At 43.4% G+C, this 24,928-nt stretch overlaps 21 non-coding genes across 21 annotated transcripts; all 21 read right to left on the minus strand.

The window, feature by feature from the left end:
• Window positions 1–217: 217 nt before the first annotated feature.
• LOC136735562 (5S ribosomal RNA) lies at window positions 218–336 on the minus strand. The gene has a single exon (XR_010811099.1). It is a non-coding gene; the product is annotated as a 5S ribosomal RNA (ribosomal RNA).
• A 1,056-nt stretch (window positions 337–1,392) lies between these two features.
• On the minus strand, window positions 1,393–1,511 carry LOC136735563 (5S ribosomal RNA). Its single transcript, XR_010811100.1, has one exon. It is a non-coding gene; the product is annotated as a 5S ribosomal RNA (ribosomal RNA).
• Window positions 1,512–2,567: 1,056 nt separating this feature from the next.
• On the minus strand, window positions 2,568–2,686 carry LOC136735777 (5S ribosomal RNA). The gene has a single exon (XR_010811305.1). It is a non-coding gene; the product is annotated as a 5S ribosomal RNA (ribosomal RNA).
• A 1,056-nt stretch (window positions 2,687–3,742) lies between these two features.
• LOC136735564 (5S ribosomal RNA) lies at window positions 3,743–3,861 on the minus strand. Its single transcript, XR_010811101.1, has one exon. It is a non-coding gene; the product is annotated as a 5S ribosomal RNA (ribosomal RNA).
• Window positions 3,862–4,917: 1,056 nt separating this feature from the next.
• On the minus strand, window positions 4,918–5,036 carry LOC136735171 (5S ribosomal RNA). Its single transcript, XR_010810792.1, has one exon. It is a non-coding gene; the product is annotated as a 5S ribosomal RNA (ribosomal RNA).
• Window positions 5,037–6,102: 1,066 nt separating this feature from the next.
• Window positions 6,103–6,221, minus strand: LOC136735385 (5S ribosomal RNA). The gene has a single exon (XR_010810994.1). It is a non-coding gene; the product is annotated as a 5S ribosomal RNA (ribosomal RNA).
• Window positions 6,222–7,287: 1,066 nt separating this feature from the next.
• Window positions 7,288–7,406, minus strand: LOC136735565 (5S ribosomal RNA). The gene has a single exon (XR_010811102.1). It is a non-coding gene; the product is annotated as a 5S ribosomal RNA (ribosomal RNA).
• A 1,066-nt stretch (window positions 7,407–8,472) lies between these two features.
• LOC136735391 (5S ribosomal RNA) lies at window positions 8,473–8,591 on the minus strand. The gene has a single exon (XR_010811000.1). It is a non-coding gene; the product is annotated as a 5S ribosomal RNA (ribosomal RNA).
• Window positions 8,592–9,646: 1,055 nt separating this feature from the next.
• On the minus strand, window positions 9,647–9,765 carry LOC136735949 (5S ribosomal RNA). Its single transcript, XR_010811476.1, has one exon. It is a non-coding gene; the product is annotated as a 5S ribosomal RNA (ribosomal RNA).
• Window positions 9,766–10,819: 1,054 nt separating this feature from the next.
• LOC136735309 (5S ribosomal RNA) lies at window positions 10,820–10,938 on the minus strand. The gene has a single exon (XR_010810927.1). It is a non-coding gene; the product is annotated as a 5S ribosomal RNA (ribosomal RNA).
• A 1,066-nt stretch (window positions 10,939–12,004) lies between these two features.
• On the minus strand, window positions 12,005–12,123 carry LOC136735978 (5S ribosomal RNA). The gene has a single exon (XR_010811505.1). It is a non-coding gene; the product is annotated as a 5S ribosomal RNA (ribosomal RNA).
• Window positions 12,124–13,189: 1,066 nt separating this feature from the next.
• Window positions 13,190–13,308, minus strand: LOC136735902 (5S ribosomal RNA). The gene has a single exon (XR_010811429.1). It is a non-coding gene; the product is annotated as a 5S ribosomal RNA (ribosomal RNA).
• Window positions 13,309–14,363: 1,055 nt separating this feature from the next.
• Window positions 14,364–14,482, minus strand: LOC136735903 (5S ribosomal RNA). Its single transcript, XR_010811430.1, has one exon. It is a non-coding gene; the product is annotated as a 5S ribosomal RNA (ribosomal RNA).
• Window positions 14,483–15,537: 1,055 nt separating this feature from the next.
• LOC136735772 (5S ribosomal RNA) lies at window positions 15,538–15,656 on the minus strand. The gene has a single exon (XR_010811301.1). It is a non-coding gene; the product is annotated as a 5S ribosomal RNA (ribosomal RNA).
• A 1,056-nt stretch (window positions 15,657–16,712) lies between these two features.
• Window positions 16,713–16,831, minus strand: LOC136735566 (5S ribosomal RNA). Its single transcript, XR_010811103.1, has one exon. It is a non-coding gene; the product is annotated as a 5S ribosomal RNA (ribosomal RNA).
• A 1,056-nt stretch (window positions 16,832–17,887) lies between these two features.
• On the minus strand, window positions 17,888–18,006 carry LOC136735909 (5S ribosomal RNA). Its single transcript, XR_010811436.1, has one exon. It is a non-coding gene; the product is annotated as a 5S ribosomal RNA (ribosomal RNA).
• A 1,066-nt stretch (window positions 18,007–19,072) lies between these two features.
• Window positions 19,073–19,191, minus strand: LOC136735303 (5S ribosomal RNA). Its single transcript, XR_010810921.1, has one exon. It is a non-coding gene; the product is annotated as a 5S ribosomal RNA (ribosomal RNA).
• Window positions 19,192–20,257: 1,066 nt separating this feature from the next.
• LOC136735567 (5S ribosomal RNA) lies at window positions 20,258–20,376 on the minus strand. The gene has a single exon (XR_010811104.1). It is a non-coding gene; the product is annotated as a 5S ribosomal RNA (ribosomal RNA).
• A 1,066-nt stretch (window positions 20,377–21,442) lies between these two features.
• LOC136735392 (5S ribosomal RNA) lies at window positions 21,443–21,561 on the minus strand. Its single transcript, XR_010811001.1, has one exon. It is a non-coding gene; the product is annotated as a 5S ribosomal RNA (ribosomal RNA).
• Window positions 21,562–22,616: 1,055 nt separating this feature from the next.
• LOC136735821 (5S ribosomal RNA) lies at window positions 22,617–22,735 on the minus strand. Its single transcript, XR_010811348.1, has one exon. It is a non-coding gene; the product is annotated as a 5S ribosomal RNA (ribosomal RNA).
• Window positions 22,736–23,790: 1,055 nt separating this feature from the next.
• LOC136735979 (5S ribosomal RNA) lies at window positions 23,791–23,909 on the minus strand. The gene has a single exon (XR_010811506.1). It is a non-coding gene; the product is annotated as a 5S ribosomal RNA (ribosomal RNA).
• Window positions 23,910–24,928: the final 1,019 nt, after the last annotated feature.

The raw sequence follows: 24,928 nt of genomic DNA on the forward strand, positions 1-24,928 counted from the left end.
CGATGAGAAAGATTAGGCAACATTTAGTCACTTCTAGCCATGATGCTCAATTTATTTACGAATGTACCCTAGTTACTAGGGACCGTTTACGTTGGAGAACAAGATCTATTGTATGCCTGTGTATTTGGGGAAGTCAAATCTGAAATAATGATGAAATTGCGTGTATCCAAAGTTAAAACTCGTGATTTGTCGCCCTTTGGTGTGTAAAAGATGCAAAAGCTTACAGCACCTGGTATTCCCAGGCGGTCTCCCATCCAAGTACTGACCAGGCCCGAGCCTGCTTAGCTTCCGAGATCGGACGAGATCGGGCGTATTCAGGCTAGTATGGCCGTAAGCCAGGGAGGCTGTCCCTGACGCTCTACTTAAAGGGATGGCAATATCCGTTTCTGCCGTTCATACTTACAGTTGAACTGTCTCTCTACTCTAAAGCCCGGGACACACCAGCGCGCCGCAGACAGTCCCTGCTAATATGCCACGTTGTGGCAACGTTGTGCGTTAGCTGGGGTGCCACACCAGACCGGAACTATATTTTACAAAACGAACACATTTGTCTTGATAAAACAGCTGTAATTGAGTGCCTGACACGCCAGTCAAGCGCAATCTTGAGAAGGTGTGCATTTCAGTAAGGATTTCAATTGACATGCAGTATGAAACTGAAAGGAGGTTGCATCACTATGATGCATAACATTGCATGTATTGTATTTTCAAGTGTGTGCATTCATCCTGTTGTCATTTTGTTTTGAAAGCAGAAGAATCATTCAACAGGTTGCTGAGACAAATGTAAACCAGTAAAACATATGAAGAGAAACAAACCTTGAATATAAGTTCAGTTGTTTAAACATTTGACAAACTATGGTGAGGGGGTAAGAAAACACACAAATCCAGCAGCTCCTGTATTTCAATACACCAGAACCCAATATTATTGGCGAGTCGGGTAGTCCATCATCACAGTTCGAGGGCAGGCATCATTTCAGTAATTTCATCCCGTTGCATTCACATCCGTGCCTTGAATGAGATTGAATGTGATCTTTGCTCTCAAGTATGTTCCCAAGTTTTACACTTTCGTGCTTTGCATGAATGGGAATGGAACTGTGTGTGTTGAATGAGGCTCCTTGTGAGCACTGATCTTTGTCCGGTGGAGTTCCTTTTTGTGTTGCTGTAATTGTGTCATTTCTCGATGAGAAAGATTAGGCAACATTTAGTCACTTCTAGCCATGATGCTCAATTTATTTACGAATGTACCCTAGTTACTAGGGACCGTTTACGTTGGAGAACAAGATCTATTGTATGCCTGTGTATTTGGGGAAGTCAAATCTGAAATAATGATGAAATTGCGTGTATCCAAAGTTAAAACTCGTGATTTGTCGCGCTCTGGTGTGTAAAAGATGCAAAAGCTTACAGCACCTGGTATTCCCAGGCGGTCTCCCATCCAAGTACTGACCAGGCCCGAGCCTGCTTAGCTTCCGAGATCGGACGAGATCGGGCGTATTCAGGCTAGTATGGCCGTAAGCCAGGGAGGCTGTCCCTGACGCTCTACTTAAAGGGATGGCAATATCCGTTTCTGCCGTTCATACTTACAGTTGAACTGTCTCTCTACTCTAAAGCCCGGGACACACCAGCGCGCCGCAGACAGTCCCTGCTAATATGCCACGTTGTGGCAACGTTGTGCGTTAGCTGGGGTGCCACACCAGACCGGATCTATATTTTACAAAACGAACACATTTGTCTTGATAAAACAGCTGTAATTGAGTGCCTGACACGCCAGTCAAGCGCAATCTTGAGAAGGTGTGCATTTCAGTAAGGATTTCAATTGACATGCAGTATGAAACTGAAAGGAGGTTGCATCACTATGATGCATAACATTGCATGTATTGTATTTTCAAGTGTGTGCATTCATCCTGTTGTCATTTTGTTTTGAAAGCAGAAGAATCATTCAACAGGTTGCTGAGACAAATGTAAACCAGTAAAACATATGAAGAGAAACAAACCTTGAATATAAGTTCAGTTGTTTAAACATTTGACAAACTATGGTGAGGGGGTAAGAAAACACACAAATCCAGCAGCTCCTGTATTTCAATACACCAGAACCCAATATTATTGGCGAGTCGGGTAGTCCATCATCACAGTTCGAGGGCAGGCATCATTTCAGTAATTTCACCCCGTTGCATTCACATCCGTGCCTTGAATGAGATTGAATGTGATCTTTGCTCTCAAGTATGTTCCCAAGTTTTACACTTTCGTGCTTTGCATGAATGGGAATGGAACCGTGTGTGTTGAATGAGGCTCCTTGTGAGCACTGATCTTTGTCCGGTGGAGTTCCTTTTTGTGTTGCTGTAATTGTGTCATTTCTCGATGAGAAAGATTAGGCAACATTTAGTCACTTCTAGCCATGATGCTCAATTTATTTACGAATGTACCCTTGTTACTAGGGACCGTTTACGTTGGAGAACAAGATCTATTGTATGCCTGTGTATTTGGGGAAGTCAAATCTGAAATAATGATGAAATTGCGTGTATCCAAAGTTAAAACTCGTGATTTGTCGCGCTCTGGTGTGTAAAAGATGCAAAAGCTTACAGCACCTGGTATTCCCAGGGGGTCTCCCATTCAAGTACTGACCAGGCCCGAGCCTGCTTAGCTTCCGAGATCGGACGAGATCGGGCGTATTCAGGCTAGTATGGCCGTAAGCCAGGGAGGCTGTCCCTGACGCTCTACTTAAAGGGATGGCAATATCCGTTTCTGCCGTTCATACTTACAGTTGAACTGTCTCTCTACTCTAAAGCCCGGGACACACCAGCGCGCCGCAGACAGTCCCTGCTAATATGCCACGTTGTGGCAACGTTGTGCGTTAGCTGGGGTGCCACACCAGACCGGAACTATATTTTACAAAACGAACACATTTGTCTTGATAAAACAGCTGTAATTGAGTGCCTGACACGCCAGTCAAGCGCAATCTTGAGAAGGTGTGCATTTCAGTAAGGATTTCAATTGACATGCAGTATGAAACTGAAAGGAGGTTGCATCACTATGATGCATAACATTGCATGTATTGTATTTTCAAGTGTGTGCATTCATCCTGTTGTCATTTTGTTTTGAAAGCAGAAGAATCATTCAACAGGTTGCTGAGACAAATGTAAACCAGTAAAACATATGAAGAGAAACAAACCTTGAATATAAGTTCAGTTGTTTAAACATTTGACAAACTATGGTGAGGGGGTAAGAAAACACACAAATCCAGCAGCTCCTGTATTTCAATACACCAGAACCCAATATTATTGGCGAGTCGGGTAGTCCATCATCACAGTTCGAGGGCAGGCATCATTTCAGTAATTTCACCCCGTTGCATTCACATCCGTGCCTTGAATGAGATTGAATGTGATCTTTGCTCTCAAGTATGTTCCCAAGTTTTACACTTTCGTGCTTTGCATGAATGGGAATGGAACCGTGTGTGTTGAATGAGGCTCCTTGTGAGCACTGATCTTTGTCCGGTGGAGTTCCTTTTTGTGTTGCTGTAATTGTGTCATTTCTCGATGAGAAAGATTAGGCAACATTTAGTCACTTCTAGCCATGATGCTCAATTTGTTTACGAATGTACCCTAGTTACTAGGGACCGTTTACGTTGGAGAACAAGATCTATTGTATGCCTGTGTATTTGGGGAAGTCAAATCTGAAATAATGATGAAATTGCGTGTATCCAAAGTTAAAACTCGTGATTTGTCGCGCTCTGGTGTGTAAAAGATGCAAAAGCTTACAGCACCTGGTATTCCCAGGCGGTCTCCCATCCAAGTACTGACCAGGCCCGAGCCTGCTTAGCTTCCGAGATCGGACGAGATCGGGCGTATTCAGGCTAGTATGGCCGTAAGCCAGGGAGGCTGTCCCTGACGCTCTACTTAAAGGGATGGCAATATCCGTTTCTGCCGTTCATACTTACAGTTGAACTGTCTCTCTACTCTAAAGCCCGGGACACACCAGCGCGCCGCAGACAGTCCCTGCTAATATGCCACGTTGTGGCAACGTTGTGCGTTAGCTGGGGTGCCACACCAGACCGGAACTATATTTTACAAAACGAACACATTTGTCTTGATAAAACAGCTGTAATTGAGTGCCTGACACGCCAGTCAAGCGCAATCTTGAGAAGGTGTGCATTTCAGTAAGGATTTCAATTGACATGCAGTATGAAACTGAAAGGAGGTTGCATCACTATGATGCATAACATTGCATGTTTTGTATTTTCAAGTGTGTGCATTCATCCTGTTGTCATTTTGTTTTGAAAGCAGAAGAATCATTCAACAGGTTGCTGAGACAAATGTAAACCAGTAAAACATATGAAGAGAAACAAACCTTGAATATAAGTTCAGTTGTTTAAACATTTGACAAACTATGGTGAGGGGGTAAGAAAACACACAAATCCAGCAGCTCCTGTATTTCAATACACCAGAACCCAATATTATTGGCGAGTCGGGTAGTCCATCATCACAGTTCGAGGGCAGGCATCATTTCAGTAATTTCATCCCGTTGCATTCACATCCGTGCCTTGAATGAGATTCAATGTGATCTTTGCTCTCAAGTATGTTCCCAAGTTTTACACTTTCGTGCTTTGCATGAATGGGAATGGAACCGTGTGTGTTGAATGAGGCTCCTTGTGAGCACTGAACTTTGTCCGGTGGAGTTCCTTTTTGTGTTGCTGTAATTGTGTCATTTCTCGATGAGAAAGATTAGGCAACATTTAGTCACTTCTAGCCATGATGCTCAATTTATTTACAAATGTACAATAGTTACTAGGGACCGATTACGTTGGAGAACAAGATCTATTGAATGCCTGTGTATTTGGGGAAGTCAAATCTGAAATAATGATGAAATTGCGTGTATCCAAAGTTAAAACTTGTGATTTGTCGCCCTTTGGTGTGTAAAAGATGCAAAAGCTTACAGCACCTGGTATTCCCAGGCGGTCTCCCATCCAAGTACTGACAAGGCCCGAGCCTGCTTAGCTTCCGAGATCGGACGAGATCGGGCGTATTCAGGCTAGTATGGCCGTAAGCCAGGGAGGCTGTCCCTGACGCTCTACTTAAAGGGAAGGCAATATCCGTTTCTGCCGTTCATACTTACAGTTGAACTGTCTCTCTACTCTAAAGCCCGGGACACACCAGCGCGCCGCAGACAGTCCCTGCTAACACGAAACGTTGTGGCAACATTGTGGCAACGTTGTGCGTTAGCTGGGGTGCCACACCAGACCGGAACTATATATTACAAAACGAACACATTGTCTTGATAAAACAGCTGTAATTGAGTGCCTGACACGCCAGTCAAGCGCAATCTTGAGAAGGTGTGCATTTCAGTAAGGATTTCAATTGACATGCAGTATGAAACTGAAAGGAGGTTGCATCACTATGATGCATAACATTGCATGTATTGTATTTTCAAGTGTGTGCATTCATCCTGTTTACATTTTGTTTTGAAAGCAGAAGAATCATTCAACAGGTTGCTGAGACAAATGTAAACCAGTAAAACATATGAAGAGAAACAAACCTTGAATATAAGTTCAGTTGTTTAAACATTTGACAAACTATGGTGAGGGGGTAAGAAAACACACAAATCCAGCAGCTCCTGTATTTCAATACACCAGAAGCCAATATTATTGGCGAGTCGGGTAGTCCATCATCACAGTTCGAGGGCAGGCATCATTTCAGTAATTTCATCCCGTTGCATTCACATCCGTGCCTTGAATGAGATTCAATGTGATCTTTGCTCTCAAGTATGTTCCCAAGTTTTACACTTTCGTGCTTTGCATGAATGGGAATGGAACCGTGTGTGTTGAATGAGGCTCCTTGTGAGCACTGAACTTTGTCCGGTGGAGTTCCTTTTTGTGTTGCTGTAATTGTGTCATTTCTCGATGAGAAAGATTAGGCAACATTTAGTCACTTCTAGCCATGATGCTCAATTTATTTACAAATGTACACTAGTTACTAGGGACCGTTTACGTTGGAGAACAAGATCTATTGTATGCCTGTGTATTTGGGGAAGTCAAATCTGAAATAATGATGAAATTGCGTGTATCCAAAGTTAAAACTTGTGATTTGTCGCCCTTTGGTGTGTAAAAGATGCAAAAGCTTACAGCACCTGGTATTCCCAGGCGGTCTCCCATCCAAGTACTGACCAGGCCCGAGCCTGCTTAGTTTCCGAGATCGCACGAGATTGGGCGTATTCAGGCTAGTATGGCCGTAAGCCAGGGAGGCTGTCCCTGACGCTCTACTTAAAGGGAAGGCAATATCCGTTTCTGCCGTTCATACTTACAGTTGAACTGTCTCTCTACTCTAAAGCCCGGGACACACCAGCGCGCCGCAGACAGTCCCTGCTAACACGCCACGTTGTGGCAACATTGTGGCAACGTTGTGCGTTAGCTGGGGTGCCACACCAGACCGGAACTATATATTACAAAACGAACACATTGTCTTGATAAAACAGCTGTAATTGAGTGCCTGACACGCCAGTCAAGCGCAATCTTGAGAAGGTGTGCATTTCAGTAAGGATTTCAATTGACATGCAGTATGAAACTGAAAGGAGGTTGCATCACTATGATGCATAACATTGCATGTATTGTATTTTCAAGTGTTTGCATTCATCCTGTTGTCATTTTGTTTTGAAAGCAGAAGAATCATTCAACAGGTTGCTGAGACAAATGTAAACCAGTAAAACATATGAAGAGAAACAAACCTTGAATATAAGTTCAGTTGTTTAAACATTTGACAAACTATGGTGAGGGGGTAAGAAAACACACAAATCCAGCAGCTCCTGTATTTCAATACACCAGAACCCAATATTATTGGCGAGTCGGGTAGTCCATCATCACAGTTCGAGGGCAGGCATCATTTCAGTAATTTCATCCCGTTGCATTCACATCCGTGCCTTGAATGAGATTGAATGTGATCTTTGCTCTCAAGTATGTTCCCAAGTTTTACACTTTCGTGCTTTGCATGAATGGGAATGGAACCGTGTGTGTTGAATGAGGCTCCTTGTGAGCACTGAACTTTGTCCGGTGGAGTTCCTTTTTGTGTTGCTGTAATTGTGTCATTTCTCGATGAGAAAGATTAGGCAACATTTAGTCACTTCTAGCCATGATGCTCAATTTATTTACGAATGTACCCTAGTTACTAGGGACCGTTTACGTTGGAGAACAAGATCTAATGTATGCCTGTGTATTTGGGGAAGTCAAATCTGAAATAATGATGAAATTGCGTGTATCCAAAGTTAAAACTCGTGATTTGTCGCCCTCTGGTGTGTAAAAGATGCAAAAGCTTACAGCACCTGGTATTCCCAGGCGGTCTCCCATCCAAGTACTGACCAGGCCCGAGCCTGCTTAGCTTCCGAGATCGGACGAGATCGGGCGTATTCAGGCTAGTATGGCCGTAAGCCAGGGAGGCTGTCCCTGACGCTCTACTTAAAGGGAAGGCAATATCCGTTTCTGCCGTTCATACTTACAGTTGAACTGTCTCTCTACTCTAAAGCCCGGGACACACCAGCGCGCCGCAGACAGTCCCTGCTAACACGCCACGTTGTGGCAACATTGTGGCAACGTTGTGCGTTAGCTGGGGTGCCACACCAGACCGGAACTATATATTACAAAACGAACACATTGTCTTGATAAAACAGCTGTAATTGAGTGCCTGACACGCCAGTCAAGCGCAATCTTGACAAGGTGTGCATTTCAGTAAGGATTTCAATTGACATGCAGTATGAAACTGAAAGGAGGTTGCATCACTATGATGCATAACATTGCATGTATTGTATTTTCAAGTGTGTGCATTCATCCTGTTGTCATTTTGTTTTGAAAGCAGAAGAATCATTCAACAGGTTGCTGAGACAAATGTAAACCAGTAAAACATATGAAGAGAAACAAACCTTGAATATAAGTTCAGTTGTTTAAACATTTGACAAACTATGGTGAGGGGGTAAGAAAACATACAAATCCAGCAGCTCCTGTATTTCAATACACCAGAACCCAACATGATTGGCGAGTCGGGTAGTCCATCATCACAGTTCGAGGGCAGGCATCATTTCAGTAATTTCATCCCGTTGCATTCACATCCGTGCCTTGAATGAGATTGAATGTGATCTTTGCTCTCAAGTATGTTCCCAAGTTTTACACTTTCTTGCTTTGCATGAATGGGAATGGAACCGTGTGTGTTGAATGAGGCTCCTTGTGAGCACTGAACTTTGTCCGGTGGAGTTCCTTTTTGTGTTGCTGTAATTGTGTCATTTCTCGATGAGAAAGATTAGGCAACATTTAGTCACTTCTAGCCATGATGCTCAATTTAGTTACGAATGTACCCTAGTTACTAGGGACCGTTTACGTTGGAGAACAAGATCTATTGTATGCCTGTGTATTTGGGGAAGTAAAATCTGAAATAATGATGAAATTGTGTGTATCCAAAGTTAAAACTCGTGATTTGTCGCCCTCTGGTGTGTAAAAGGTGCAAAAGCTTACAGCACCTGGTATTCCCAGGCGGTCTCCCATCCAAGTGCTGACCAGGCCCGAGCCTGCTTGGCTTCCGAGATCGGACGAGATCGGGCGTATTCAGGCTAGAATGGCCATAAGCCAGGGAGGCTGTTCCTGACGCTCTACTTAAAGGGAAGGCAATATCCGTTTCTGCCGTTCATACTTACAGTTGAACTGTCTCTCTACTCTAAAGCCCGGGACACACCAGCGCGCCGCAGACTGTCCCTGCTAACACGCCACGTTGTGGCAACGTTGTGCGTTAGCTGGGGTGCCACACCAGACCGGAACTATATTTTACAAAACGAACACATTGTCTTGATAAAACAGCTGTAATTGAGTGCCTGACACGCCAGTCAAGCGCAATCTTGAGAAGGTGTGCATTTCAGTAAGGATTTCAATTGACATGCAGTATGAAACTGAAAGGAGGTTGCATCACTATGATGCATAACATTGCATGTAGTGTATTTTCAAGTGTGTGCATTCATCCTGTTGTCATTTTGTTTTGAAAGCAGATGAATCATTCAACAGGTTGCTGAGACAAATGTAAACCAGTAAAACATATGAAGAGAAACAAACCTTGAATATAAGTTCAGTTGTTTAAACATTTGACAAACTATGGTGAGGCGGTAAGAAAACACACAAATCCAGCAGCTCCTGTATTTCAATACACCAGAACCCAATATTATTGGCGAGTCGGGTAGTCCATCATCACAGTTCGAGGGCAGGCATCATTTCAGTAATTTCATCCCGTTGCATTCACATCCGTGCCTTGAATGAGATTGAATGTGATCTTTGCTCTCAAGTACGTTCCCAAGTTTTACACTTTCGTGCTTTGCATGAATGGGAATGGAACCGTGTGTGTTGAATGAGGCTCCTTGTGAGCACTGAACTTTGTCCGGTGGAGTTCCTTTTTGTGTTGCTGTAATTGTGTCATTTCTTGATGAGAAAGATTAGGCAACATTTAGTCACTTCTAGCCATGATGCTCAATTTATTTACGAATGTACCCTAGTTACTAGGGACCGTTTACGTTGGAGAACAAGATCTATTGTATGCCTGTGTATTTGGGGAAGTAAAATCTGAAATAATGATGAAATTGTGTGTATCCAAAGTTAAAACTCGTGATTTGTCGCCCTCTGGTGTGTAAAAGGTGCAAAAGCTTACAGCACCTGGTATTCCCAGGCGGTCTCCCATCCAAGTACTAACCAGGCCCGAGCCTGCTTGGCTTCCGAGATCGGACGAGATCGGGCGTATTCAGGCTAGTATGGCCGTAATCCAGGGAGGCTGTCCCTGACGCTCTATTTAAAGGGAAGGCAATATCCGTTTCTGCCATTCATACTTACAGTTGAACTGTCTCTCTACTCTAAAGCCCGGGACACACCAGCGCGCCACAGACAGTCCCTGCTAACACGCCACGTTGTGGCAACGTTGTGCGTTAGCTGGGGTGCCACACCAGACCGGAACTATATTTTACAAAACGAACACATTGTCTTGATAAAACAGCTGTAATTGAGTGCCTGACACGCCAGTCAAGCGCAATCTTGAGAAGGTGTGCATTTCAGTAAGGATTTCAATTGACATGCAGTATGAAACTGAAAGGAGGTTGCATCACTATGATGCATAACATTGCATGTATTGTATTTTCAAGTGTGTGCATTCATCCTGTTGTCATTTTGTTTTGAAAGCAGAAGAATCATTCAACAGGTTGCTGAGACAAATGTAAACCAGTAAAACATATGAAGAGAAACAAACCTTCAATATAAGTTCAGTTGTTTAAACATTTGACAAACTATGGTGAGGGGGTAAGAAATGACACAAATCCAGCAGCTCCTGTATTTCAATACACCAGAAGCCAATATTATTGGCGAGTCGGGTAGTCCATCATCACAGTTCAAGGGCAGGCATCATTTCAGTAATTTCATCCCGTTGCATTCACATCCGTGCCTTGAATGAGATTGAATGTGATCTTTGCTCTCAAGTATGTTCCCAAGTTTTACACTTTCGTGCTTTGCATGAATGGGAATGGAACCGTGTGTGTTGAATGAGGCTCCTTGTGAGCACTGAACTTTGTCCGGTGGAGTTCTTTTTGTGTTGCTGTAATTGTGTCATTTCTCGATGAGAAAGATTAGGCAACATTTAGTCACTTCTAGCCATGATGCTCAATTTATTTACGAATGTACCCTAGTTACTAGGGACCGTTTACGTTGGAGAACAAGATCTATTGTATGCCTGTGTATTTGGGGAAGTAAAATCTGAAATAATGATGAAATTGTGTGTATCCAAAGTTAAAACTCGTGATTTGTCGCCCTCTGGTGTGTAAAAGGTGAAGAAGCTTACAGCACCTGGTATTCCCAGGCGGTCTCCCATCCAAGTACTGACCAGACCCGAGCCTGCTTGGCTTCCGAGATCGGACGAGATCGGGCGTATTCAGGCTAATATGGCCGTAAGCCAGGGAGGCTGTCCCTGACGCTCTAGTTAAAGGGAAGGCAATATCCGTTTCTGCCGTTCATACTTACAGTTGAACTGTCTCTCTACTCTAAAGCCCGGGACACACCAGCGCGCCGCAGACAGTCCCTGCTAACACGCCACGTTGTGGCAACGTTGTGGCAACGTTGTGCGTTAGCTGGGGTGCCACACCAGACCGGAACTATATTTTACAAAACGAACACATTGTCTTGATAAAACAGCTGTAATTGAGTGCCTGACACGCCAGTCAAGCGCAATCTTGAGAAGGTGTGCATTTCAGTAAGGATTTCAATTGACATGCAGTATGAAACTGAAAGGAGGTTGCATCACTATGATGCATAACATTGCATGTATTGTATTTTCAAGTGTGTGCATTCATCCTGTTGTCATTTTGTTTTGAAAGCAGAAGAATCATTCAACAGGTTGCTGAGACAAATGTAAACCAGTAAAACATATGAAGAGAAACAAACCTTGAATATAAGTTCAGTTGTTTAAACATTTGACAAACTATGGTGAGGGGGTAAGAAAACACACAAATCCAGCAGCTCCTGTATTTCAATACACCAGAACCCAATATTATTGGCGAATCAGGTAGTCCATCATCACAGTTCGAGGGCAGGCATCATTTCAGTAATTTCATCCCGTTGCATTCACATCCGTGCCTTGAATGAGATTGAATGTGATCTTTGCTCTCAAGTATGTTCCCAAGTTTTACACTTTCGTGCTTTGCATGAATGGGAATGGAACCGTGTGTGTTGAATGAGGCTCCTTGTGAGCACTGAACTTTGTCCGGTGGAGTTCCTTTTTGTGTTGCTGTAATTGTGTCATTTCTCGATGAGAAAGATTAGGCAACATTTAGTCACTTCTATCCATGATGCTCAATTTATTTATGAATGTACCCTAGTTACTAGGGACCGTTTACGTTGGAGAACAAGATCTATTGTATGCCTGTGTATTTGGGGAAGTCAAATCTGAAATAATGATGAAATTGCGTGTATCCAAAGTTAAAACTCGTGATTTGTCGCCCTCTGGTGTGTAAAAGATGCAAAAGCTTACAGCACCTGGTATTCCCAGGCGGTCTCCCATTCAAGTACTGACCAGGCCCGAGCCTGCTTAGCTTCCGAGATCGGACGAGATCGAGCGTATTCAGGCTAGTATGGCCGTAAGCCAGGAAGGCTGTCCCTGACGCTCTACTTAAAGGGAAGGCAATATCCGTTTCTGCCGTTCATACTTACAGTTGAACTGTCTCTCTACTCTAAAGCCCGGGACACACCAGCGCGCCGCAGACAGTCCCTGCTAACACGCCACGTTGTGGCAACATTGTGGCAACGTTGTGCGTTAGCTGGGGTGCCACACCAGACCGGAAGTATATATTACAAAACGAACACATTGTTTTGATAAAACAGCTGTAATTGAGTGCCTGACACGCCAGTCAAGCGCAATCTTGAGAAGGTGTGCATTTCAGTAAGGATTTCAATTGACATGCAGTATGAAACTGAAAGGAGGTTGCATCACTATGATGCATAACATTGCATGTATTGTATTTTCAAGTGTGTGCATTCATCCTGTTGTCATTTTGTTTTGAAAGCAGAAGAATCATTCAACAGGTTGCTGAGACAAATGTAAACCAGTAAAACATATGAAGAAAAATAAACCTTGAATATAAGTTCAGTTGTTTAAACATTTGACAAACTATGGTGAGGGGGTAAGAAAACACACAAATCCAGCAGCTCCTGTATTTCAATACACCAGAACCCAATATTATTGGCGAGTCGGGTAGTCCATCATCACAGTTCGAGGGCAGGCATCATTTCAGTAATTTCATCCCGTTGCATTCACATCCGTGCCTTGAATGAGATTGAATGTGATCTTTGCTCTCAAGTATGTTCCCAAGTTTTACACTTTCGTGCTTTGCATGAATGGGAATGGAACCGTGTGTGTTGAATGAGGCTCCTTGTGAGCACTGAACTTTGTCCGGTGGAGTTCCTTTTTGTGTTGCTGTAATTGTGTCATTTCTCGATGAGAAAGATTAGGCAACATTTAGACACTTCTAGCCATGATGCTCAATTTATTTATGAATGTACCCTAGTTACTAGGGACCTTTTACGTTGGAGAACAAGATCTATTGTATGCCTGTGTATTTGGGGAAGTAAAACCTGAAATAATGATGAAATTGTGTGTATCCAAAGTTAAAACTCGTGATTTGTCGCCCTCTGGTGTGTAAAATATGCAAAAGCTTACAGCACCTGGTATTCCCAGGCGGTCTCCCATCCAAGTACTGACCAGGCCCGAGCCAGCTTAGCTTCCGAGATCGGACGAGATCGGGCGTATTCAGGCTAGTATGGCCGTAAGCCAGGGAGGCTGTCCCTGACGCTCTACTTAAAGGGAAGGCAATATCCGTTTCTGCCGCTCATGCTTGCAGTTGAACTGTCTCTCTACTCTAAAGTCCGGGACACACCAGCGCGCCGCAGACAGTCCCTGCTAACACGAAACGTTGTGGCAACGTTGTGCGTTAGCTGGGGTGCCACACCAGACCGGAACTATATTTTACAAAACGAACACATTGTCTTGATAATACAGCTGTAATTGAGTGCCTGACACGCCAGTCAAGCGCAATCTTGAGAAGGTGTGCATTTCAGTAAGGATTTCAATTGACATGCAGTATGAAACTGAAAGGAGGTTGCATCACTATGATGCATAACATTGCATGTATTGTATTTTCAAGTGTGTGCATTCATCCTGTTGTCATTTTGTTTTGAAAGCAGAAGAATCATTCAACAGGTTGCTGAGACAAATGTAAACCAGTAAAACATATGAAGAAAAATAAACCTTGAATATAAGTTCAGTTGTTTAAACATTTGACAAACTATGGTGAGGGGGTAAGAAAACACACAAATCCAGCAGCTCCTGTATTTCAATACACCAGAACCCAATATTATTGGCGAGTCGGGTAGTCCATCATCACAGTTCGAGGGCAGGCATCATTTCAGTAATTTCATCCCGTTGCATTCACATCCGTGCCTTGAATGAGATTGAATGTGATCTTTGCTCTCAAGTATGTTCCCAAGTTTTACACTTTCGTGCTTTGCATGAATGGGAATGGAACCGTGTGTGTTGAATGAGGCTCCTTGTGAGCACTGAACTTTGTCCGGTGGAGTTCCTTTTTGTGTTGCTGTAATTGTGTCATTTCTCGATGAGAAAGATTAGGCAACATTTAGACACTTCTAGCCATGATGCTCAATTTATTTATGAATGTACCCTAGTTACTAGGGACCTTTTACGTTGGAGAACAAGATCTATTGTATGCCTGTGTATTTGGGGAAGTAAAACCTGAAATAATGATGAAATTGTGTGTATCCAAAGTTAAAACTCGTGATTTGTCGCCCTCTGGTGTGTAAAATATGCAAAAGCTTACAGCACCTGGTATTCCCAGGCGGTCTCCCATCCAAGTACTGACCAGGCCCGAGCCAGCTTAGCTTCCGAGATCGGACGAGATCGGGCGTATTCAGGCTAGTATGGCCGTAAGCCAGGGAGGCTGTCCCTGACGCTCTACTTAAAGGGAAGGCAATATCCGTTTCTGCCGCTCATGCTTGCAGTTGAACTGTCTCTCTACTCTAAAGTCCGGGACACACCAGCGCGCCGCAGACAGTCCCTGCTAACACGAAACGTTGTGGCAACGTTGTGCGTTAGCTGGGGTGCCACACCAGACCGGAACTATATTTTACAAAACGAACACATTGTCTTGATAATACAGCTGTAATTGAGTGCCTGACACGCCAGTCAAGCGCAATCTTGAGAAGGTGTGCATTTCAGTAAGGATTTCAATTGACATGCAGTATGAAACTGAAAGGAGGTTGCATCACTATGATGCATAACATTGCATGTATTGTATTTTCAAGTGTGTGCATTCATCCTGTTGTCATTTTGTTTTGAAAGCAGAAGAATCATTCAACTAGTTGCTGAGACAAATGTAAACCAGTAAAACATATGAAGAGAAACAAACCTTGAATATAAGTTCAGTTGTTTAAACATTTGACAAACTATGGTGAGGGGGTAAGAAAACACACAAATCCAGCAGCTCCTGTATTTCAATACACCAGAACCCAATATTATTGGCGAGTCGGGTAGTCCATCATCACAGTTCGAGGGCAGGCATCATTTCAGTAATTTCACCCCGTTGCATTCACATCCGTGCCTTGAATGAGATTGAATGTGATCTTTGCTCTCAAGTATGTTCCCAAGTTTTACACTTTCGTGCTTTGCATGAATGGGAATGGAACCGTGTGTGTTGAATGAGGCTCCTTGTGAGCACTGATCTTTGTCCGGTGGAGTTCCTTTTTGTGTTGCTGTAATTGTGTCATTTCTCGATGAGAAAGATTAGGCAACATTTAGTCACTTCTAGCCATGATGCTCAATTTATTTACGAATGTACCCTAGTTACTAGGGACCGTTTACGTTGGAGAACAAGATCTATTGTATGCCTGTGTATTTGGGGAAGTCAAATCTGAAATAATGATGAAATTGCGTGTATCCAAAGTTAAAACTCGTGATTTGTCGCGCTCTGGTGTGTAAAAGATGCAAAAGCTTACAGCACCTGGTATTCCCAGGCGGTCTCCCATTCAAGTACTGACCAGGCCCGAGCCTGCTTAGCTTCCGAGATCGGACGAGATCGGGCGTATTCAGGCTAGTATGGCCGTAAGCCAGGGAGGCTGTCCCTGACGCTCTACTTAAAGGGATGGCAATATCCGTTTCTGCCGTTCATACTTACAGTTGAACTGTCTCTCTACTCTAAAGCCCGGGACACACCAGCGCGCCGCAGACAGTCCCTGCTAATATGCCACGTTGTGGCAACGTTGTGCGTTAGCTGGGGTGCCACACCAGACCGGAACTATATTTTACAAAACGAACACATTTGTCTTGATAAAACAGCTGTAATTGAGTGCCTGACACGCCAGTCAAGCGCAATCTTGAGAAGGTGTGCATTTCAGTAAGGATTTCAATTGACATGCAGTATGAAACTGAAAGGAGGTTGCATCACTATGATGCATAACATTGCATGTATTATATTTTCAAGTGTGTGCATTCATCCTGTTGTCATTTTGTTTTGAAAGCAGAAGAATCATTCAACAGGTTGCTGAGACAAATGTAAACCAGTAAAACATATGAAGAGAAACAAACCTTGAATATAAGTTCAGTTGTTTAAACATTTGACAAACTATGGTGAGGGGGTAAGAAAACACACAAATCCAGCAGCTCCTGTATTTCAATACACCAGAACCCAATATTATTGGCGAGTCGGGTAGTCCATCTTCACAGTTCGAGGGCAGGCATCATTTCAGTAATTTCACCCCGTTGCATTCACATCCGTGCCTTGAATGAGATTGAATGTGATCTTTGCTCTCAAGTATGTTCCCAAGTTTTACACTTTCGTGCTTTGCATGAATGGGAATGGAACCGTGTGTGTTGAATGAGGCTCCTTGTGAGCACTGATCTTTGTCCGGTGGAGTTCCTTTTTGTGTTGCTGTAATTGTGTCATTTCTCGATGAGAAAGATTAGGCAACATTTAGTCACTTCTAGCCATGATGCTCAATTTATTTACGAATGTACCCTAGTTACTAGGGACCGTTTACGTTGGAGAACAAGATCTATTGTATGCCTGTGTATTTGGGGAAGTCAAATCTGAAATAATGATGAAATTGCGTGTATCCAAAGTTAAAACTCGTGATTTGTCGCGCTCTGGTGTGTAAAAGATGCAAAAGCTTACAGCACCTGGTATTCCCAGGCGGTCTCCCATCCAAGTACTGACCAGGCCCGAGCCTGCTTAGCTTCCGAGATCGGACGAGATCGGGCGTATTCAGGCTAGTATGGCCGTAAGCCAGGGAGGCTGTCCCTGACGCTCTACTTAAAGGGATGGCAATATCCGTTTCTGCCGTTCATACTTACAGTTGAACTGTCTCTCTACTCTAAAGCCCGGGACACACCAGCGCGCCGCAGACAGTCCCTGCTAATATGCCACGTTGTGGCAACGTTGTGCGTTAGCTGGGGTGCCACACCAGACCGGAACTATATTTTACAAAACGAACACATTTGTCTTGATAAAACAGCTGTAATTGAGTGCCTGACACGCCAGTCAAGCGCAATCTTGAGAAGGTGTGCATTTCAGTAAGGATTTCAATTGACATGCAGTATGAAACTGAAAGGAGGTTGCATCACTATGATGCATAACATTGCATGTTTTGTATTTTCAAGTGTGTGCATTCATCCTGTTGTCATTTTGTTTTGAAAGCAGAAGAATCATTCAACAGGTTGCTGAGACAAATGTAAACCAGTAAAACATATGAAGAGAAACAAACCTTGAATATAAGTTCAGTTGTTTAAACATTTGACAAACTATGGTGAGGGGGTAAGAAAACACACAAATCCAGCAGCTCCTGTATTTCAATACACCAGAACCCAATATTATTGGCGAGTCGGGTAGTCCATCATCACAGTTCGAGGGCAGGCATCATTTCAGTAATTTCATCCCGTTGCATTCACATCCGTGCCTTGAATGAGATTGAATGTGATCTTTGCTCTCAAGTATGTTCCCAAGTTTTACACTTTCGTGCTTTGCATGAATGGGAATGGAACCGTGTGTGTTGAATGAGGCTCCTTGTGAGCACTGAACTTTGTCCGGTGGAGTTCCTTTTTGTGTTGCTGTAATTGTGTCATTTCTCGATGAGAAAGATTAGGCAACATTTAGTCACTTCTAGCCATGATGCTCAATTTATTTACGAATGTACCCTAGTTACTAGGGACCGTTTACGTTGGAGAACAAGATCTATTGTATGCCTGTGTATTTGGGGAAGTCAAATCTGAAATAATGATGAAATTGCGTGTATCCAAAGTTAAAACTCGTGATTTGTCGCCCTCTGGTGTGTAAAAGATGCAAAAGCTTACAGCACCTGGTATTCCCAGGCAGTCTCCCATCCAAGTACTGACCAGGCCCGAGCCTGCTTAGCTTCCGAGATCGGACGAGATCGGGCGTATTCAGGCTAGTATGGCCGTAAGCCAGGGAGGCTGTCCCTGACGCTCTACTTAAAGGGAAGGCAATATCCGTTTCTGCCGTTCATACTTACAGTTGAACTGTCTCTCTACTCTAAAGCCCGGGACACACCAGCGCGCCGCAGACAGTCCCTGCAAACACGAAACGTTGTGGCAACATTGTGGCAACGTTGTGCGTTAGCTGGGGTGCCACACCAGACCGGAACTATATATTACAAAACGAACACATTGTCTTGATAAAACAGCTGTAATTGAGTGCCTGACACGCCAGTCAAGCGCAATCTTGAGAAGGTGTGCATTTCAGTAAGGATTTCAATTGACATGCAGTATGAAACTGAAAGGAGGTTGCATCACTATGATGCATAACATTGCATGTATTGTATTTTCAAGTGTGTGCATTCATCCTGTTGTCATTTTGTTTTGAAAGCAGAAGAATCATTCAACAGGTTGCTGAGACAAATGTAAACCAGTAAAACATATGAAGAGAAACAAACCTTGAATATAAGTTCAGTTGTTTAAACATTTGACAAACTATGGTGAGGGGGTAAGAAAACACACAAATCCAGCAGCTCCTGTATTTCAATACACCAGAAGCCAATATTATTGGCGAGTCGGGTAGTCCATCATCACAGTTCGAGGGCAGGCATCATTTCAGTAATTTCATCCCGTTGCATTCACATCCGTGCCTTGAATGAGATTCAATGTGATCTTTGCTCTCAAGTATGTTCCCAAGTTTTACACTTTCGTGCTTTGCATGAATGGGAATGGAACCGTGTGTGTTGAATGAGGCTCCTTGTGAGCACTGAACTTTGTCCGGTGGAGTTCCTTTTTGTGTTGCTGTAATTGTGTCATTTCTCGATGAGAAAGATTAGGCAACATTTAGTCACTTCTAGCCATGATGCTCAATTTATTTACAAATGTACACTAGTTACTAGGGACCGTTTACGTTGGAGAACAAGATCTATTGTATGCCTGTGTATTTGGGGAAGTCAAATCTGAAATAATGATGAAATTGCGTGTATCCAAAGTTAAAACTTGTGATTTGTCGCCCTTTGGTGTGTAAAAGATGCAAAAGCTTACAGCACCTGGTATTCCCAGGCGGTCTCCCATCCAAATACTGACCAGGCCCGAGCCTGCTTAGCTTCCGAGATCGGACGAGATTGGGCGTATTCAGGCTAGTATGGCCGTAAGCCAGGGAGGCTGTCCCTGACGCTCTACTTAAAGGGAAGGCAATATCCGTTTCTGCCGTTCATACTTACAGTTGAACTGTCTCTCTACTCTAAAGCCCGGGACACACCAGCGCGCCGCAGACAGTCCCTGCTAACACGCCACGTTGTGGCAACATTGTGGCAACGTTGTGCGTTAGCTGGGGTGCCACACCAGACCGGAACTATATATTACAAAACGAACACATTGTCTTGATAAAACAGCTGTAATTGAGTGCCTGACACGCCAGTCAAGCGCAATCTTGAGAAGGTGTGCATTTCAGTAAGGATTTCAATTGACATGCAGTATGAAACTGAAAGGAGGTTGCATCACTATGATGCATAACATTGCATGTATTGTATTTTCAAGTGTTTGCATTCATCCTGTTGTCATTTTGTTTTGAAAGCAGAAGAATCATTCAACAGGTTGCTGAGACAAATGTAAACCAGTAAAACATATGAAGAGAAACAAACCTTGAATATAAGTTCAGTTGTTTAAACATTTGACAAACTATGGTGAGGGGGTAAGAAAACACACAAATCCAGCAGCTCCTGTATTTCAATACACCAGAACCCAATATTATTGGCGAGTCGGGTAGTCCATCATCACAGTTCGAGGGCAGGCATCATTTCAGTAATTTCATCCCGTTGCATTCACATCCGTGCCTTGAATGAGATTGAATGTGATCTTTGCTCTCAAGTATGTTCCCAAGTTTTACACTTTCGTGCTTTGCATGAATGGGAATGGAACCGTGTGTGTTGAATGAGGCTCCTTGTGAGCACTGAACTTTGTCCGGTGGAGTTCCTTTTTGTGTTGCTGTAATTGTGTCATTTCTCGATGAGAAAGATTAGGCAACATTTAGTCACTTCTAGCCATGATGCTCAATTTATTTACGAATGTACCCTAGTTACTAGGGACCGTTTACGTTGGAGAACAAGATCTATTGTATGCCTGTGTATTTGGGGAAGTCAAATCTGAAATAATGATGAAATTGCGTGTATCCAAAGTTAAAACTCGTGATTTGTCGCCCTCTGGTGTGTAAAAGATGCAAAAGCTTACAGCACCTGGTATTCCCAGGCGGTCTCCCATCCAAGTACTGACCAGGCCCGAGCCTGCTTAGCTTCCGAGATCGGACGAGATCGGGCGTATTCAGGCTAGTATGGCCGTAAGCCAGGGAGGCTCTCCCTGACGCTCTACTTAAAGGGAAGGCAATATCCGTTTCTGCCGTTCATACTTACAGTTGAACTGTCTCTCTACTCTAAAGCCCGGGACACACCAGCGCGCCGCAGACAGTCCCTGCTAACACGCCACGTTGTGGCAACATTGTGGCAACGTTGTGCGTTAGCTGGGGTGCCACACCAGACCGGAACTATATATTACAAAACGAACACATTGTCTTGATAAAACAGCTGTAATTGAGTGCCTGACACGCGAGTCAAGCGCAATCTTGACAAGGTGTGCATTTCAGTAAGGATTTCAATTGACATGCAGTATGAAACTGAAAGGAGGTTGCATCACTATGATGCATAACATTGCATGTATTGTATTTTCAAGTGTGTGCATTCATCCTGTTGTCATTTTGTTTTGAAAGCAGAAGAATCATTCAACAGGTTGCTGAGACAAATGTAAACCAGTAAAACATATGAAGAGAAACAAACCTTGAATATAAGTTCAGTTGTTTAAACATTTGACAAACTATGGTGAGGGGGTAAGAAAACATACAAATCCAGCAGCTCCTGTATTTCAATACACCAGAACCCAACATGAATGGCGAGTCGGGTAGTCCATCATCACAGTTCGAGGGCAGGCATCATTTCAGTAATTTCATCCCGTTGCATTCACATCCGTGCCTTGAATGAGATTGAATGTGATCTTTGCTCTCAAGTATGTTCCCAAGTTTTACACTTTCTTGCTTTGCATGAATGGGAATGGAACCGTGTGTGTTGAATGAGGCTCCTTGTGAGCACTGAACTTTGTCCGGTGGAGTTCCTTTTTGTGTTGCTGTAATTGTGTCATTTCTTGATGAGAAAGATTAGGCAACATTTAGTCACTTCTAGCCATGATGCTCAATTTAGTTACGAATGTACCCTAGTTACTAGGGACCGTTTACGTTGGAGAACAAAATCTATTGTATGCCTGTGTATTTGGGGAAGTCAAATCTGAAATAATGATGAAATTGTGTGTATCCAAAGTTAAAACTCGTGATTTGTCGCCCTCTGGTGTGTAAAAGGTGCAAAAGCTTACAGCACCTGGTATTCCCAGGCGGTCTCCCATCCAAGTGCTGACCAGGCCCGAGCCTGCTTGGCTTCCGAGATCGGACGAGATCGGGCGTATTCAGGCTAGAATGGCCATAAGCCAGGGAGGCTGTTCCTGACGCTCTACTTAAAGGGAAGGCAATATCCGTTTCTGCCGTTCATACTTACAGTTGAACTGTCTCTCTACTCTAAAGCCCGGGACACACCAGCGCGCCGCAGACTGTCCCTGCTAACACGCCACGTTGTGGCAACGTTGTGCGTTAGCTGGGGTGCCACACCAGACCGGAACTATATTTTACAAAACGAACACATTGTCTTGATAAAACAGCTGTAATTGAGTGCCTGTCACGCCAGTCAAGCGCAATCTTGAGAAGGTGTGCATTTCAGTAAGGATTTCAATTGACATGCAGTATGAAACTGAAAGGAGGTTGCATCACTATGATGCATAACATTGCATGTAGTGTATTTTCAAGTGTGTGCATTCATCCTGTTGTCATTTTGTTTTGAAAGCAGATGAATCATTCAACAGGTTGCTGAGACAAATGTAAACCAGTAAAACATATGAAGAGAAACAAACCTTGAATATAAGTTCAGTTGTTTAAACATTTGACAAACTATGGTGAGGGGGTAAGAAAACACACAAATCCAGCAGCTCCTGTATTTCAATACACCAGAACCCAATATTATTGGCGAGTCGGGTAGTCCATCATCACAGTTCGAGGGCAGGCATCATTTCAGTAATTTCATCCCGTTGCATTCACATCCGTGCCTTGAATGAGATTGAATGTGATCTTTGCTCTCAAGTACGTTCCCAAGTTTTACACTTTCGTGCTTTGCATGAATGGGAATGGAACCGTGTGTGTTGAATGAGGCTCCTTGTGAGCACTGAACTTTGTCCGGTGGAGTTCCTTTTTGTGTTGCTGTAATTGTGTCATTTCTTGATGAGAAAGATTAGGCAACATTTAGTCACTTCTAGCCATGATGCTCAATTTATTTACGAATGTACCCTAGTTACTAGGGACCGTTTACGTTGGAGAACAAGATCTATTGTATGCCTGTGTATTTGGGGAAGTAAAATCTGAAATAATGATGAAATTGTGTGTATCCAAAGTTAAAACTCGTGATTTGTCGCCCTCTGGTGTGTAAAAGGTGCAAAAGCTTACAGCACCTGGTATTCCCAGGCGGTCTCCCATCCAAGTACTGACCAGGCCCGAGCCTGCTTGGCTTCCGAGATCGGACGAGATCGGGCGTATTCAGGCTAGTATGGCCGTAAGCCAGGGAGGCTGTCCCTGACGCTCTATTTAAAGGGAAGGCAATATCCGTTTCTGCCATTCATACTTACAGTTGAACTGTCTCTCTACTCTAAAGCCCGGGACACACCAGCGCGCCGCAGACAGTCCCTGCTAACACGCCACGTTGTGGCAACGTTGTGCGTTAGCTGGGGTGCCACACCAGACCGGAACTATATTTTACAAAACGAACACATTGTCTTGATAAAACAGCTGTAATTGAGTGCCTGACACGCCAGTCAAGCGCAATCTTGAGAAGGTGTGCATTTCAGTAAGGATTTCAATTGACATGCAGTATGAAACTGAAAGGAGGTTGCATCACTATGATGCATAACATTGCATGTATTGTATTTTCAAGTGTGTGCATTCATCCTGTTGTCATTTTGTTTTGAAAGCAGAAGAATCATTCAACAGGTTGCTGAGACAAATGTAAACCAGTAAAACATATGAAGAGAAACAAACCTTGAATATAAGTTCAGTTGTTTAAACATTTGACAAACTATGGTGAGGGGGTAAGAAAACACACAAATCCAGCAGCTCCTGTATTTCAATACACCAGAACCCAATATTATTGGCGAATCAGGTAGTCCATCATCACAGTTCGAGGGCAGGCATCATTTCAGTAATTTCATCCCGTTGCATTCACATCCGTGCCTTGAATGAGATTGAATGTGATCTTTGCTCTCAAGTATGTTCCCAAGTTTTACACTTTCGTGCTTTGCATGAATGGGAATGGAACCGTGTGTGTTGAATGAGGCTCCTTGTGAGCACTGAACTTTGTCCGGTGGAGTTCCTTTTTGTGTTGCTGTAATTGTGTCATTTCTCGATGAGAAAGATTAGGCAACATTTAGTCACTTCTAGCCATGATGCTCAATTTATTTATGAATGTACCCTAGTTACTAGGGACCGTTTACGTTGGAGAACAAGATCTATTGTATGCCTGTGTATTTGGGGAAGTCAAATCTGAAATAATGATGAAATTGCGTGTATCCAAAGTTAAAACTCGTGATTTGTCGCCCTCTGGTGTGTAAAAGATGCAAAAGCTTACAGCACCTGGTATTCCCAGGCGGTCTCCCATTCAAGTACTGACCAGGCCCGAGCCTGCTTAGCTTCCGAGATCGGACGAGATCGAGCGTATTCAGGCTAGTATGGCCGTAAGCCAGGGAGGCTGTCCCTGACGCTCTACTTAAAGGGAAGGCAATATCCGTTTCTGCCGTTCATACTTACAGTTGAACTGTCTCTCTACTCTAAAGCCCGGGACACACCAGCGCGCCGCAGACAGTCCCTGCTAACACGCCACGTTGTGGCAACATTGTGGCAACGTTGTGCGTTAGCTGGGGTGCCACACCAGACCGGAAGTATATATTACAAAACGAACACATTGTTTTGATAAAACAGCTGTAATTGAGTGCCTGACACACCAGTCAAGCGCAATCTTGAGAAGGTGTGCATTTCAGTAAGGATTTCAATTGACATGCAGTATGAAACTGAAAGGAGGTTGCATCACTATGATGCATAACATTGCATGTATTGTATTTTCAAGTGTGTGCATTCATCCTGTTGTCATTTTGTTTTGAAAGCAGAAGAATCATTCAACAGGTTGCTGAGACAAATGTAAACCAGTAAAACATATGAAGAGAAACAAACCTTGAATATAAGTTCAGTTGTTTAAACATTTGACAAACTATGGTGAGGGGGTAAGAAAACACACAAATCCAGCAGCTCCTGTATTTCAATACACCAGAACCCAATATTATTGGCGAGTCGGGGAGTCCATCATCACAGTTCGAGGGCAGGCATCATTTCAGTAATTTCATCCCGTTGCATTCACATCCGTGCCTTGAATGAGATTGAATGTGATCTTTGCTCTCAAGTATGTTCCCAAGTTTTACACTTTCGTGCTTTGCATGAATGGGAATGGAACCGTGTGTGTTGAATGAGGCTCCTTGTGAGCACTGAACTTTGTCCGGTGGAGTTCCTTTTTGTGTTGCTGTAATTGTGTCATTTCTCGATGAGAAAGATTAGGCAACATTTAGTCACTTCTAGCCATGATGCTCAATTTATTTACGAATGTACCCTAGTTACTAGGGACAGTTTACGTTGGAGAACAAGATCTATTGTATGCCTGTGTATTTGGGGAAGTCAAATCTGAAATAATGATGAAATTGTGTGTATCCAA

This window comes from Amia ocellicauda, unplaced genomic scaffold, assembly GCF_036373705.1.
Source record: "Amia ocellicauda isolate fAmiCal2 unplaced genomic scaffold, fAmiCal2.hap1 HAP1_SCAFFOLD_41, whole genome shotgun sequence".
NCBI lineage: Eukaryota > Metazoa > Chordata > Actinopteri > Amiiformes > Amiidae > Amia > Amia ocellicauda.